We start from the raw sequence: 14722 nt of genomic DNA on the forward strand, positions 1-14722 counted from the left end.
CTGCCAACTTCTGTGCACTCTTCAGAACATTTTGAAATCCCTCATCTGACTGGTAAGACTGTAGGTATGACTTTGCTTTGTCCAATTGTTCCATTGCTCCAGATATATCAAGGTCAACACAAATGTTGGAGTCTTTTGCTTAGAACATTTATTTCAAACAGTATGTCATGCCTCAACACTAAGCCACACAAATTTGAAGTTATGTATGTTTCTGGTGATTCCATTCCCCTCTGCCACTGTTCTCCCACAAACAGTTCCTATCATAGCATTATCCTCCATAATGGCAACTATGGCATCATCTATCTTCCCAATTTGGTGTTTGATAGGCTTTATCACCTCCACTCAACTTTCCCATCATGTGGCACTCAGTGGTTTCAGTGTCAGAGAGGATGTTCCCAGATGTTGCTTCAAAATTTGCCATTGATGAGTTGATGCAGAGAAAAATACGTAGATGCTTTGAATTACATTAAGCAAATTCAGCAGCCTCACTAGAAGCTGATGCTGCATCACTGACCATAAAGTTCAATGAATGAGAACTGCATGGGACAAAAAAACCGAGGGTTTAACACTCGAATCCATGTCTGCACTCTTCTGTTCTGCCCTCTCATGTTGGCACTGTTATCGTAGCCCTGACCTCTCAAGTCAGCTATCGCAATTCCTGTATCTTCCAGCTTTTTAAGAAGCACATTTGTCATACTACAGGAGCTGGTATCAATGTCAATAAGTTCTAGAAAATGCTCTGACAGTCACCATTGCAGGGACATTTTCACTAGGTTCTGTTGTTACAAAACGCACCATCAAAGTCATTTGTTCCGTATGGCTGATGTCAAGTGTGCAGTCCAGAACAACAGAGTAATATCTTGCGGACTTCAGATCTGCCACAATCTTCTGTTTGACTTTTGTTGCCAGTAACTGTATGATCTCATTTTGCATTGTGTGTACATTTCTTGGGTGGTGTCTCTTCTTAGATGCTTCTGGAGTACAGCATCAAACTCAGCCATCAGCTCCACAATTTTAAGGAAGTTTCCACTGTTTGGCACATACAGCTGATCTGAAGTGCCACGCAGTGCTAAGTTTTGAGTAGCAAGCATTCTTACAATGGCAATGAGCCTTTTCAGAACATTTTGCAAGTAAAGAGACTGATGCAATCTTCTCTTGATGCTGATCTATGATGGCCTTTAACCTTAGTCTCATCTCAAGTTCTTTCCACCTATGGAATGCTCTCTGGTGATTTGCTGCCTTCTCATGGCATGCCAGATTTCTAGTCAGATTTTTCCAGTCCTTTGTTCCTGTAGAATCCAATGTGGCTGGAACATTAGACTGGAAGAGTTTGCAACAAAAACAGCATGCAGCATTCTGGGTTTTTGAGTACATAAGTCATGGCCTCTCCACTTTGTCACCTTTGGGGATTTCACACCAGTAATGTGTTGGATGGAAACTTCTATTTTCATTGTCTTTGGGGAACATGAAGTTTTTCACTTGCTGTGGCCCATGCAGTACAAGGAAGTCCCCACTGCTCAAGTGGGTCCACAGTCCTGGATCATCTAGACTTAAGGAACTAAACTCAGCAGCAGCTGTTTCTTGCGCCTCCACCACACTCTTCTCTGATCTACAATTTTCTTCAGGAATGTGCATGGTTACATCCATTTGAGATGGAGATACGGATGCTGCCTCAGCTGCCAGGGTCACCTGCACTCTGACTAACTGGAGGATCAGGCATCTCCTCACCACTCACATCCTCACTAGGGCCGGAAAGCTCACCGTGAACATTTGTGTTTATGTATCTCAGGAGAGCTCCTTCCTACTTGGATAGAAAAGCTTCCTTTCTTTTTCTGAATGTTGCCCCAGAGGGGCGTTTTCTTCTTTCACTCATGTCTGCTGTTCTGTGCCCGCTATAGTGGCTCTCAACACTCAGTTGAAGGGGACAAATAAGCAGGCTGGTGGCAGGGCCTGAGTGAGGGAAGATATCAGCATCTTAAGGGCCTAACTGCCTCCTACTACTTAGGTTGACTGCCTGCTCTCCTCAAGTGGGTTCAGGGAAGCAGCGGGAAACAGGAAGCTCCCTGAGAAGCTGAGGTTAATCAGTCTAGGCTCCTGGGGTGCTAGAGAGGTACATAAGAAGCTCCTCCTCCTTTCTCTCCCTGCAGCTCCTGCTGCTTTCTGTTATTCCCTCTCCCCTTTTCTCCTGCCTGCCTGCCTGTTCTGTCTCTTGTGCCCTCCTCCCTCCAGCACAGCGCTCCCCCATCTCTGTGCACCTAGCACAGAGAGAATACAGATGCACCAGCAGCAGACGCCATTTTCTACACTCTGGGTCCTAGTGGTGCCCCCTCACAGTCTGGCACCTGAGGTGGCCGCCTCAGTTCGCCTCATGGTAAGGCCAACCCTGCTATTTAGGCTGCTCCATTTTGTATAACGAATTCAACATTTCATTGGAGCTGGGACTGAACGTGCTCTCCCAATTCTCCACCAAGGGCTCTGAGCACCAGGCTATGGAGCCACTCTTTCTTCCAAGCTCTCTCTGGGCTGCTGGACTAACCGTTAGAAAGATGGTGGTGGCAGCTCCTGCTGCTGCTGCTATTCTGGGAGCAATATTTGTTTAGCTGAAATTTGTGTTCAATTCATGACTAGTTGCAGGTTGACCAACAATGCATTTTTTAGTGAATAAATTATTCATGTGAAAGATTCCACCAACGTCTGGTTCTGATATTTTTCCTGATTTAGTAGCACCTTACTCTACACAATCTCCTGGGGGCAGATCCTCAGTTGGCATTTGGAGCTGTTTACACCATCTGAGGCTGTGCCCCATGGACTTGATGGGAGCACTGTTAAGTGAGGGACTATAAATGGACGTCAGGGGGTCAGAATCTTGCCCTTACTGAGCTGAGCACAAAGCTCTACAGTTCATGCTTAACATATTTTTCAAACGTTCATTAAACCAAACCCAGTTCCCTACAGCCTAAGATCACACACTGCTCCTCAGAGAGGACTATTCCCAGGCCATTTTACCAATGCCATACCTCTGCCATTGTTAGGGAGCGAGGAAATATGTTTTTTCACTCTCCTGTCACTCAAAATATAACCGCACTATTTTTATTCAAACTTTCCATAGTACTTTACCTTCAGGCAAAGACTAAGCATGGAAAATTTCAGCCCTAACGGTGAATGTCTCTGAAAGTTATGGGAAAATGAAAACAAAGGGTTTGAATGGAAACTTATTTCGCAACCTTAACTCCCGTGACTGCTACCTGGAGCTCCCTACAGCAATTACCCATCACAGGCTAACACCGCTTATTCCATGACTCACATAGGTTAATAAAAGCCCTTTGAAAAGGACGATTTATGGATTAGATATTCAAAACAAGCATGCATTTATTATACATCAGAAAAAAAGTTATACAGATGACACATTGCTAAGCTAAAGCTGTCAGACGTGTATTTTTGTAGTCATTGGAAATAATGTTATTAAGCTTTCCAAAGGCGACTTTTGAATGAACAAAAAATAAATTCCAAATCAGTTAAATGACTGAATGCAGAATAATTGCTGCTAAAGCATCTGGTGATCAGTCCTTGTCTCAGCTGCTTTCAGGTCCTGAATATTAAAAGGGTGGAAGACAAAAAACTATCCTATTGACTGAAATACTTCTTACACTGGTGCAAATTTGGAGTAACTCCATTGAATTTACTGGGATCACAGAGAACAGAATTTGACCCTACATCTGTGCCTGGGTTTTCTACAACACTTCCATGTACCTCTCAATAAATAATTATAATTATCCTGGCTTTTCAAAATGGAATGTTTGGAAATATAAAATGAAAAGAAAACTCAGTTCCGCTTATTGTTTGTATTACAGTAACACCTAGAGACCTCAACTGAGATCAGGTCCTGTGCCACGTGCTGCACACAAACAGTGAGAGGCCCTGGCCCAAAGAGCTCTCACCCTAACTATACCAGGCAGATGGACAAGTCATTTCCCCTTCCACATCTAAGGACACCAGCAGAGGTGGGAATAGAACTAGGGCTGTTGACTAATCGCAGTTAACTCACGCGATTAACTCAAAAAAATGAATCATGATTAAAAAAATTAATCACAATTAATCAGTTTTAATTGCATTGTTAAATAATAGAGTATCCACTGAATTTTATTCAATATTTTGGATGCTTTTCTACATCATATATATTGTATTCTGTGTTGTAATTGAAATCAAAGTGTATATTATTTTTGCTTACAAATATTTGCACTGTAAAAATCATAAATAGTATTTCTCATTCACCTCATACAAGTACTGTAGTGCAATCCCTTTATCATGAAAGTGCAACATACAAATATAGATTTTTTTTGTTACATAACTGCACTCAAAACAAAACAATGTAAAACTTCAGAGCCTACAAGTCCACTCAGACCTACTTCTTGTACAGCCAATCGCTAAGACAAACAAGTTTTGTTTACATTTAAGGGAGATAATTCTGCCTGCTTCTTGTTTAAAATGTCACCAGAAAGTGAGAACAGGCATTTGCATGGTACTTTTGTAGACAGCATTGAAAGATATTTATGTTCCAGATATGCTAAATATTCGTATGCCCCTTCATGCTTCAGCCACCAGGCCAGAGAACATGCTTCCATGCTGATGATGCTCATTAAAAAAATAAGCATTAATTACATTTCTGACTGAATGCATTGGGGGAGAATTTTATGTCCCCTACTCTGTTTTACCTTCATTCTGCCTTATATTTCCTATTATAGCAGTCTCAGATGATGACCCAGCATATGTTGTTCATTTTAAGAACACTTTCACTGCAGATTTCACAAAATGCAAAGAAGATACCAATGTGAGATTTCTAAAGATAGCTACCGCACTCGACCCAAGGTTTAAGAATCTGAAGTGCCTTCCAAAATCTGAGAGGAATGAGGTGTGGAACATGCTTTCAGAAGTCTTAAAAGAGCAACACTCTGATGTGGAAACTACAGCACCCAAACCACCAAAAAAGAAAATCAACCTTCTCCTAGTGGCATCTGACTCAGATAATGAAAATGAACATGTGTCGGTCCACACTGCTTTGGATTGTTATCGAGCAAAACCTGTCATCAGCATGGACGCATGTCTTCTGCAATGGTGGTTGAAGCATGAAGGGACATGTGAATCTTTAGCGCATCTGGCTTGTAAATATCTTGCGACGCCTGCTACAACAGTGCCATGTTCTCACTTTCAGGTGACATTGTCAACAAGAAGCGAGTAGCATTATCTCCTGCAAATGTAAACAAACTTGTTTGTGAGAGTGATTGGGTGAACAAGAAGTAGGACTGAGTGGACTTGCACGCTCTAAAATTTTACATTGTTTTATTTTTGAATGCAAGTTTTTTTTGTACACAATTCTACATTTGTAAGTTCAACTTTCAGATAGAGAGATTGCACTATAGTACTCATATTAGGTGAACTGAAAAATACTATTTCCTTTGTTTTTTTACAGTGCAAATACTTGTAATCAAAAATATAAAATGAGCACTGTACACTTTGTATTCTGTAGCTGAAATCAATATATTTGAAAATGTAGACATCATCCAAAATATTTAAAGAAATGGTATTCTATTATTGTTTAACAGTGAGATTAATCGCGATTAATTGTTATTGCAATTAATTGTTTTAAATCGCTTGACATCCCTAAATAGAATACATGTGTCCTAGCTCACACTCACACCCCAACACCTTCCAACTGAAAACCTGTGCTCAATAGAGTCTTTCCTACATGGGCGTGAGGAAGCACCTCAGGCAGGGGTGGGCAAACCATTGGGAGCAGGATCGGGGGCCCACTCCATGCAGCTTTCGGAAGTAGTGGCATGGCCTCCCTCCGGCTCCTACATGTAGGTGCAGCCAGGGGGCTCCACTCTGCATGCTGCCCCCATCCCAAGTACTGCCCCCGCTTCTCCCATTGGCTGGGAACCTGCAGATGGGTCAGCTGCCTGGCCACACCTCTACGTAGGAGCTTGAGAAGTGACACGATGCTGCTTCCGGGAGCCGCTTGAGGTAAGCGCCACCTGGAGCCTGCACCCCTGAGCCTCCCCCCCACGCCCCAACCCCTTGCCTCAGCTCTAATCCCCCTGCTGCCCTCTGAACCCCTCAATCCCAGCCCAGAGCCCCTCCTGCACCCCAAACCTCTGATACCCAGCCCACACCTCCAGCGAGAGCCCTCATCCCCACATGCCCCACACCCTGATCCCCCTCCTGCCTTCCAAACCCCTCGGTTCCAGCCTAAAGCACCCTCCTATACTCCAAATTCCTCATTCCCAGTCCCACCCCAGAGCCTACACCCCCAGTTGGAACCCTCACCCCCCACACCTTACCCCCTGCCCCAGCCTGGAGCCCCCTCCCACACTCTCAACTCCTAATTTCTGACCCCACCCCAGATCCTGTACCCCCCGCCCCACCACAGCCCTCACCCCAACCCCAATTTTGTGAGCATTCATGGCCCACCATACAATATCTATTCCCAGATGTGGCCCTCAGGCCAAAAAGTTTGCCCACCCCTGACCTAAGGAATGCCTTCGGAGTCCTCCAGCCCATCAGTTCTGCTCACTGTACTATATGGAATAGTTTCCCCAGGACCCTTGTCATCATCCCCGGACCATAGGTGCTGAGGGAGCTGCCGCACTCCCTGGCATGAACTGGTTTCCGTCATATCCAGGGTTTGCAGTTTGGTTGAATGACTCTCAGCTCCCCCACTGTACACATTGTTGCAGCCCCCCTGCCCCGGACTCTTCCTCTTGGTCTTCTGCCCCCTTCTTGGTCTTGACAGATTATAAACCCCTTTGGGACAGGGACTGTGTCTTCTGCCTAAATGCCTGTAAAGTACCTAACACATGGGGCTCTGAGATGGGTGCCTGTGGGTGCTCATTTAACAATTAACATGGGGAAGAGGACCCAAGACAAATTTTTGTGGGCACCTGGGAAGCAAATCTGGCATCCCGAAGCACTGGCTTGCATTCAGAGACTGGCTAGATCGTTGGGCTCAGTGGGTAGTGATCAATGGCTCCATGTCTAACTGGCAGCCAGTATCAAGTGGAGTGCCCCAAGGGTCGGTCCCGGGGCTGATCTTGTTCAATATCTTCATTAATGATCTGGAGGATGGCGTGGATTGCAACCTCAGCAAGTTTGCAGATGACACTAAACTGGGAGGAGAGATAGATATGCTGGAGAGTAGGGATAGGATACAGAGAGACCTAGACAAATTTGAGGATTGGGCCAAAAGAAATCTGATGAGGTTCAATAAGGACAAGTGCAGAGTCCTGCACTTAGGATGGAAGAATCCCTTGCACCGCTACAGACTAGGGACCGAATGGCTCGGCAGCAGTTCTGCAGAAAAGGACCTAGGGGTTACAGTGGACGAGAAGCTGGATATGAGTCAACAGTTTGCCCTTGTTGCCAAGGTGGCCAATGGCATTTTGGGCTGTATAAGTAGGGGCATTGCCAGCAGATCAAGGGACGTGATCATTCCCCTCTATTTGACACTGGCGAGGCCTCATCTGGAGTCCTGTGTCCAGTTTTGGCCCCACACTACAAGAAGGATGTGGAAAAATTGGAAAACGTCCAGCAGAGGGCAACAAAAATGATTAGGGGACTGGAACACATGACTTATGAGGTAAGTCTGAGGAAACTGGGATTGTTTAGTCTGCAGAAGAGAAGAATGAGGGAGGGGGGATTTGATAGCTGTTTTCAACTACCTGAAAGGGGGTTCCAAAGAGGATGGATCTAGACTGTTCTCAGTGGTAGCAGATGACAAAACGAGAAGCAATGGTCTCAAGTTGCAGTGGGGGAGGTTTAGGTTGGATGTTAGGAAAAACTTTTTCCCTAGGAGGGTGGTGAAGCACTGGAATGGGTTACCTAGGGAGGTGGTGGAATCTCCTTCCTTTGAGGTTTTTAAGGTCAGGTTTGACAAAGCCCTGGCTGGGATGATTTAGTTGGAGATTGGTTCTGCTTTGAGCAGGGGGTTGGACTAGATGACCTCCTGAGGTCCCTTCCAACCCTGATATTTTATGATTTACTAGGGAATTCAGGGATAAGCCAGCATGTTGCCCAGCTAGCATTTTCACTTAGCCTCATTTCCTCTCTCCTTCCACATCATAAGCAGCCTCTGGTGACTGAGCATATTCCCTGGGTCCCTTGAAGCACAAGCATTACAGTCTGTAACTGCATTTATAACAAAACAGACCACAAACTGCAAATGCCACCATCAGTGCAGCCTAGTGGACAGAGCACTGGCTGGAGGCCCAAATTCTAGCTCCAGATCTGACACTGGCCTGCTGGGAGACATTGAGGCACAGAGAGCAGAACTGACATGCCAGATTCCCCATGCATAGAATAAGATCAGTGACACCAACCTCCTTTAGAGAGTGCTTTGTGTTCTGCTTATAAAAAGCGCTAGGTATGCATTAGTAGGAGTAGGGTTATCGATGATGAATGAATTAATATTTTTGTTGTTGTTTTTCCTGCCCCTTTTGTGACATTTGGGGGGGGTCACACAGACACTTGCCCTGTATCCTTGTGTGCCTTGATGCTGTGCAGACACCAGCAGCCTGCTCCCAGCGGCCTCACCCTGGCTTGCACCAGCCGGTTACCCCTGCAGGGTGACCCCAGCAGCCCTCCAGCCCCATGTCACCCGGCAGCATCCAGCCCCTCTCACTGAGCACTCACAGAAGTTATCCAGTTCGCTGTGAGGTCAGCTGCAGGGTCACCCTTCACTTTGGGACACAGCAATGAGCAGGCTTGGGGACAACACAAGACTAAGTTTAACAGCAAAGCACTTACAAGTGATAAGACAACTAGAAGACACAGGTACGGTGACAAGTAAAACCAAACCAAACACTTTTGAGTGACTAAAGCTGAACTTCAGCCAGTTCCAATCTTTGTCTAAGCAGGTTTCTCACCTCGAGTCAGTTCTAACTCTGCTGGGTTTTCAGGCCCAGAGGCTAGTTCATTCTCCACTCCTCCAGCTCAAAGGGCGCTGCTCCCCCTGCATCCCCTAGGGGGTAGATGCCAAAGTGCTTTCTGCCTCTGCAACTATTGCCCAGCATCGCTTGTCTGTTTTCAGAGCCAGGAAGGCTTCCTGGGAGTTCAGGCTCTATCCCTGGTCATGACCATTACGTGCTCTCTTTCCGCCCACACACTTGTTTAGCGGGATGGCTTTGTTTACCTTCCACACAGATGTTCTTTTCATTGCCCTCAGAGGTGTTACCTGACTCAATTTACACTGGAGACACAGGCAACATGTCTAGGACAGGCTAGTCTTATACCTGGCTTGCAAAACCCCTTGTAAGAACATATGTCCAGCACCCATCTCTAACTCTTTATACGCTGCCTGTACATACATCACGCAGGTACATTAATGACCAGTTTGTGACCCGTTTGCAGAGGATACCTCACATGGCAGCTTTCTACACAACTTACGACAGTGTGTTGGAGCAGTGAGTGCTGCAGCACCCCCTGGCTTAAAGTGGTTTCCATTATATACAGGGTTTACAGTGGAGTTCAATGGCTTTCAGCACCCCCACTGTACAAATTGTTCCAGCCCCCCTGAATGACAGGCCCAATATGAGTTATGGCAGAGGTGCCCTCTGCCAGTTGGCATTGAGGGACTCCCTGGATGACACCATCCATGCAGGAAACTATGACAACTCCCATTTCTGATTGGGAGGTCAGGGAACAAATGCTTTCAAAGATCCAGAGTCCAGTGTAATCAGAGTTATCACCCCACAGTCTGCAATGCGGGATGTTTATGCTTTGCATTTAAATTGTGTGGACTGCAAGATCATTCTTAAACGCCTCCCTCTTGACAGCTTTATGGATTAATATTTCTGCTCCTTTAATGTTTCAGTCATATTTACACTCAGACAACCTGGTCATGATCACACACAGCCGGATGTTACGCCAGATTCACTCCATTGACTTGAACGGAGTTTCTCTGAACCGACACCAGTGTCTGAGAGATCAGAATTCAAGAGAGATCAGAGCACAAAGGGAGTTCTGGGTAGCCAGTGTTTTACATCCACATTGCATGGGGATGAAAGGCTGCACAAGGTGCAGACCAAATAAACAATCAAATTTTCAGTTTGAAAGTTAGCTGGCTTTTACTAAAATCTCTGAAAGATTAAAAAAAACCCTAACATTTTTGGTTGTTCATTTTGGGGAGGTAAAAATTGTCATTTTTGGTTGACCTTTTTCCCCCCTTTCCACAATTTCAGCTCATCCACCAAACAAAAAAGTGTCAACGATTTGCCAAACACTCATCACTGGCCCTGTTGGCATACTGCCACCTCGGTATGGAGCTGCAGCTAAGGATAAAAAACATTTTCCCCACAAAAGCAATTTTGCTGTATTTAGACTCTTTAATTTTAGGAATACTCATCAGCGTCTCTTCATCCTGATTACGATGTTCATCTACAAAGCACTGTTTCCATGGAAGCGTTGATTAATGTTATCAGGCCAACAAGCTGATGAACAGAAATGAAAACTTTTCGGAGAAAGATGGTCAAAAATTGCTTTGCAGCTTTTCCCAAGTCCACATGATGAACTGAATATTGGTGCCACTAACTCAGTGTAAATGCAGCCCTTGGCATCAAAATTTCCCCTTCCTAACCCTTCAGTTCCCAGGACCGCAGATGCCTGCCTTCAGGAAATACTCTATTGGCCCAATTCTCCTCTCAGTGATGTAACACCATCAGTGGAGTAGCTCCTGATTTACACCAGTGTAAGTGACAAAAGAATCAGGTCCCATAGATAAGTGCCAAGCTTTAAATGAATCACAGAAAGTGTAGCAAAGAATCTTTGAATTAACATTCCTTGCTGAAAGGAATTTGCAATGTCAGGTGCTGACAAAGGGCCCAAGAAATCCTTTTTAACAGAAGAGTGATCACCACAGCTGTGCAATCGACAAGTGATATGTCTAACCCAAACCTCCTATTGATATTGCACAGAGCCGCGATTTGTGGAAATAAGAAAAGCAATTCCAGTCCCACATCACTTCTCCTGCCATTTCATCAGGTCCCTCTAGTTCAATGTTGATAACATTTAAAAACCTCAATGTTTTCACATTTATACATCTCAGTGTTTGCCATAGCAGGGCTAGGAGAGTTTGTGATTATATGCAACGTTAATAGTATGCATTTACCAACACTGTGTTCATTTCGCTGATGCAAAGCTGCATTTCAGAAGTATGTCTCCAGAACAGCTGGGGGATGGCATCTCCAGATTGGTTAGATGTACTTGTGCTAGCTGTGCCCAGGCTGGTACCTAAAACTGGCAGGGTGGCTGTGGTGGCCCACATAGTGGCTCGGGCCAGACACTTTAGTATGTAGCTAGGGGGTGCAGTGGGATTGTACTTGGGTTCCTTGCCCATGTGGGCACAGCTGCACTGCTATCCTTAGGCACTAGCATGCATGGAGCTAGTGCGTGTGTGGGAATGACGCTCAAGGTGGGAATGACGCTCCCCCGCTACTGCGCTGACATCCCCTTGGACAATGCAGTCAGAGGAGAACACCACATTCCACAAACCTGAAATGAACCAGCATGCATGCACCCCCACAAGCAGTGCCAGGTGCGAGCCAGCCTGCCCCATGGCAAGTCTGCATGTGGGTTCCAGACCCTCTTTCCCCTCACCCCACTGTTCCTTGTGGGTCTTTGGAGCAGGGATTGTGCCTTGTAGTGTGTCTGGAAAGCACCTAGCCCATTCTGGGTGCAGATACATGCTCAATGAATAATAGCAGCTGCCCTGGTATGTATTATCGGCAGTACAGCAGAGCAGGAAACCCCATATGCGATCAGGGTGCCACTACGCTCAGTGCTCATGTAAAGAGAGACAAGGCCAGGAGGGAATGGCTTTTATTGGACCAGCTTCTGCTGGTGAAAGAAGCTTTTGAGCTGCGCAGAGCTCTTCCTCAGGGCTGGGAAAGGTACTCCAAGTGTCACAGGGAAAACTTGTCTTCTCACCAACAGCAGTTGGTCCAATAAAAGATATTGCCTCCCCATCCTTGTCTCGCTCATACCCTGGGACCAGCATGGCTACGGTATGGCACACTATGTACCCCTAGGAAGAGAGGCTCTTCCTTGAAGAGCTTGTAGTCTAACTAGACAAAGCAGCCAGACGTTGGGAGAAAGTCTGATTAGTCCCATTTTGTGGCTGGATGAACTGGATCACAGAAAGATTAAATGACTTGAGAACTGAACCCAGCTCATCTCTGTCCCAGTGCAACGCCTTACCCCACAATTATTATTAATACCTGCTCAAATAACGGAGCAGATGCAGAATACCTCTTGCCCCACAGAATGCGGTATGCCCCAACCTCCCATTCTGGCTCCCTATCTGTAGCCCAGCTGCCAGTGAGGTCATCACCTCAAGCCACAGGATTAGTGACCAGGGAGTGGACTGGTTCACGGGACCAGGCTGTGCATCCACTGATCCTGTGGAACAGTCCTATGTGCTGCACAGGAACCCTTAACATTAGTTCCAGCTTTTTTTGCCAGCCATTTAAAGTGTACCATGCAGCGTGTTTGTATCATGACTCATTTGTGACCATTGTGCATGAGTTTTATAACATTTCTGTTGCACTGGAAGGCTAATCTGTATTAGATACTGTTAGGTCACTAGGTAGTGTTCTGTGTAACAGACCTTGTTTAAGCCGCTGCAGCCATACCTGGCAGAGCATTAAAGGATCTTTTAGTGAACACATCTGATGTCTCTCTCAGGGAAGGAAGCTCTGTGGCCAGTCCACATCTGGTGCAAAAGCCTGATCTGCTAGTTGCAGCCCTGAAACCTACCACATACCAGAAATCCATGACTTGGTGTCAGAAATAAGCTAGTGCCAGAGGAGAACAGAAATAGAAGGAAAACAGTAACTAAGGCTGCAGACAGAAGGGGGAAAAAAGCAACATAGATTGGTCATCAATATGCCACTCTTCAGTGCCCCAGAGTACACACAGCATTGATAAACCTTCCCAATGGACAGACTAGAAAATGGGCCTAGTGAAAAAGGTGGAAGAAATCAATGGACTATTTGGTGATGGGACTTTTGAAAGGAGATCCAGTACAAAATCGCCCTAAGAGACACTGCTGGACCATACAGCATACATACACCTCACAGGGTTCCTATGCCCTTACTTCATAAAATGGAAACTGAGTTAAAGAGAATGGAGCAGATTGAGAAAATCTGAGCCAGTTATGCCAACACCACAGTGCCCCGCAATAGCACAAGTTACAAAGAAAAATGGAAAGATACAAATCTGTGTGGATCTTAAGAGACTTAATGAAGCTGTTATGGGAGAAAAATACATCCTCCCAGCACTGGATGACTTCATCCTCAAAGCAAAAGGAGCTACAGTATTCTCCAAGCTGGATGCCTCGAGTGGATTCTGGCAAATTCCTTTAGCCAAAGAAAGTGCTAAACTGACTACTTTCATCACACCCTCTTGGGATTCTGCTTTCTAAAATTACCTTCTGGGGTTACCAAGGCACCTGAAGTTTTCCAAGGAAGGATGGGAGAACTGCTAAACACAAAGGGAGTTGTCATTTCACGGATGATATTCTGATATATGGGTCTTCATTGGAAGAAAACAAACTCAACGAAGTTCTAAGCCTAGTCAGACACTCTGGACTGAAGGTAAACAAGGACACATGCATGTTCAGCCTATCCCAAATCTAGTTTTGGGGGACAGACAATGAACAAAGATGGAATCAGCCCTAGCCCCAAGAACAAGCAATTCAATAACTGAATGCGCCAGCTAATGTACCAGAACTAATACACGCATTGGGGATGATAAGTTACCTTGGTGGATAGCTATAAGACCTTTCCACAATGACAAAACCACTGAACGAGCAATTAAAGTGCAACAGATCATGGCTATGGAGGCCAAACCAAGAAATTGCCTTCAAAAAGGTAAAAGAAATTATCCCCAGTTCTTACATACCCTGTTGTGAACAAACCCACCATGGGTGGTGTGGATGCAAGCAGCTAGTGCGTAGGGGGTGTATTGTTGCAACGACTGGGCTCCGAGTACAGAAGCTGGACTTGCTGTAGCAGCCCTGCATGATATCTACAACTCACAATTCCATGAGACAACTGTAGCATGAACCATTTGTCACAGAAGCATTTGTATACTTGTAACCCCCAAGGAGATTACCTAGATTCCTGGGATGCTGTCTGCTGGCAGCTCAGGGAGAGATGCACTATCCCTGGCAGGGAGGGGGAGCCAAGTGAGACTCAGAGTCCGCCCAGCGACCACTAGGGAGTGAGATGCCCTCCCAGGGAGAAGCCATGCTGGAGTCAGTCTGGAGCCCGTGAGGGAAAGGGCAGGGCTGGCTGTGTACGGAGCTGGAGAGTCCCAGGCCTGCATGCAGGGTTCCCCCTGAGAACAGGCCTCTAGGGACCTGAGAACAGATCCCTCCGCTGGGTTTTTTCCTTCCTCACTGATGAGGCCCAATTTGTAGCGTTTTCTGGGAAGCTTCCCAGCCAGGCTGAGATCGCCCTCCAGCTCCCTCGGTGAGACCAGTCACCACACGGTCAGCTCTGCTCTGTCTGCTAGTCCAGGGAAGCTGCCTGCTGAGTGTGTGTTTGGAGGCTGGGCTAGGAGGCTACAGTTTGGATGTTAGTGTAGTTGTGTAACCTACACCTTGAGCCCTGCACCCCTTTGTGGTGAGGTGAAATCCTGGGACCGACGCAGCCTGATTCCTGCCTGAAGA

The 14722-nt window shown here is 46.0% G+C and overlaps 1 long non-coding RNA gene across 1 annotated transcript; it reads right to left on the reverse strand.

Moving 5' to 3' along the window:
* Positions 1-458: 458 nt before the first annotated feature.
* Positions 459-10403, reverse strand: LOC122459608. Its single transcript, XR_006280413.1, has 4 exons — positions 10393-10403; positions 5413-5419; positions 2942-2949; positions 459-696 (listed from the first exon to the last, which is right to left on the reverse strand). It is a non-coding gene; the product is annotated as an uncharacterized LOC122459608 (long non-coding RNA).
* Between the last annotated feature and the right edge of the window lie 4319 nt (positions 10404-14722).

Source organism: Dermochelys coriacea, chromosome 3 (genome assembly GCF_009764565.3).
Source record: "Dermochelys coriacea isolate rDerCor1 chromosome 3, rDerCor1.pri.v4, whole genome shotgun sequence".
Lineage (NCBI taxonomy): Eukaryota > Metazoa > Chordata > Testudines > Dermochelyidae > Dermochelys > Dermochelys coriacea.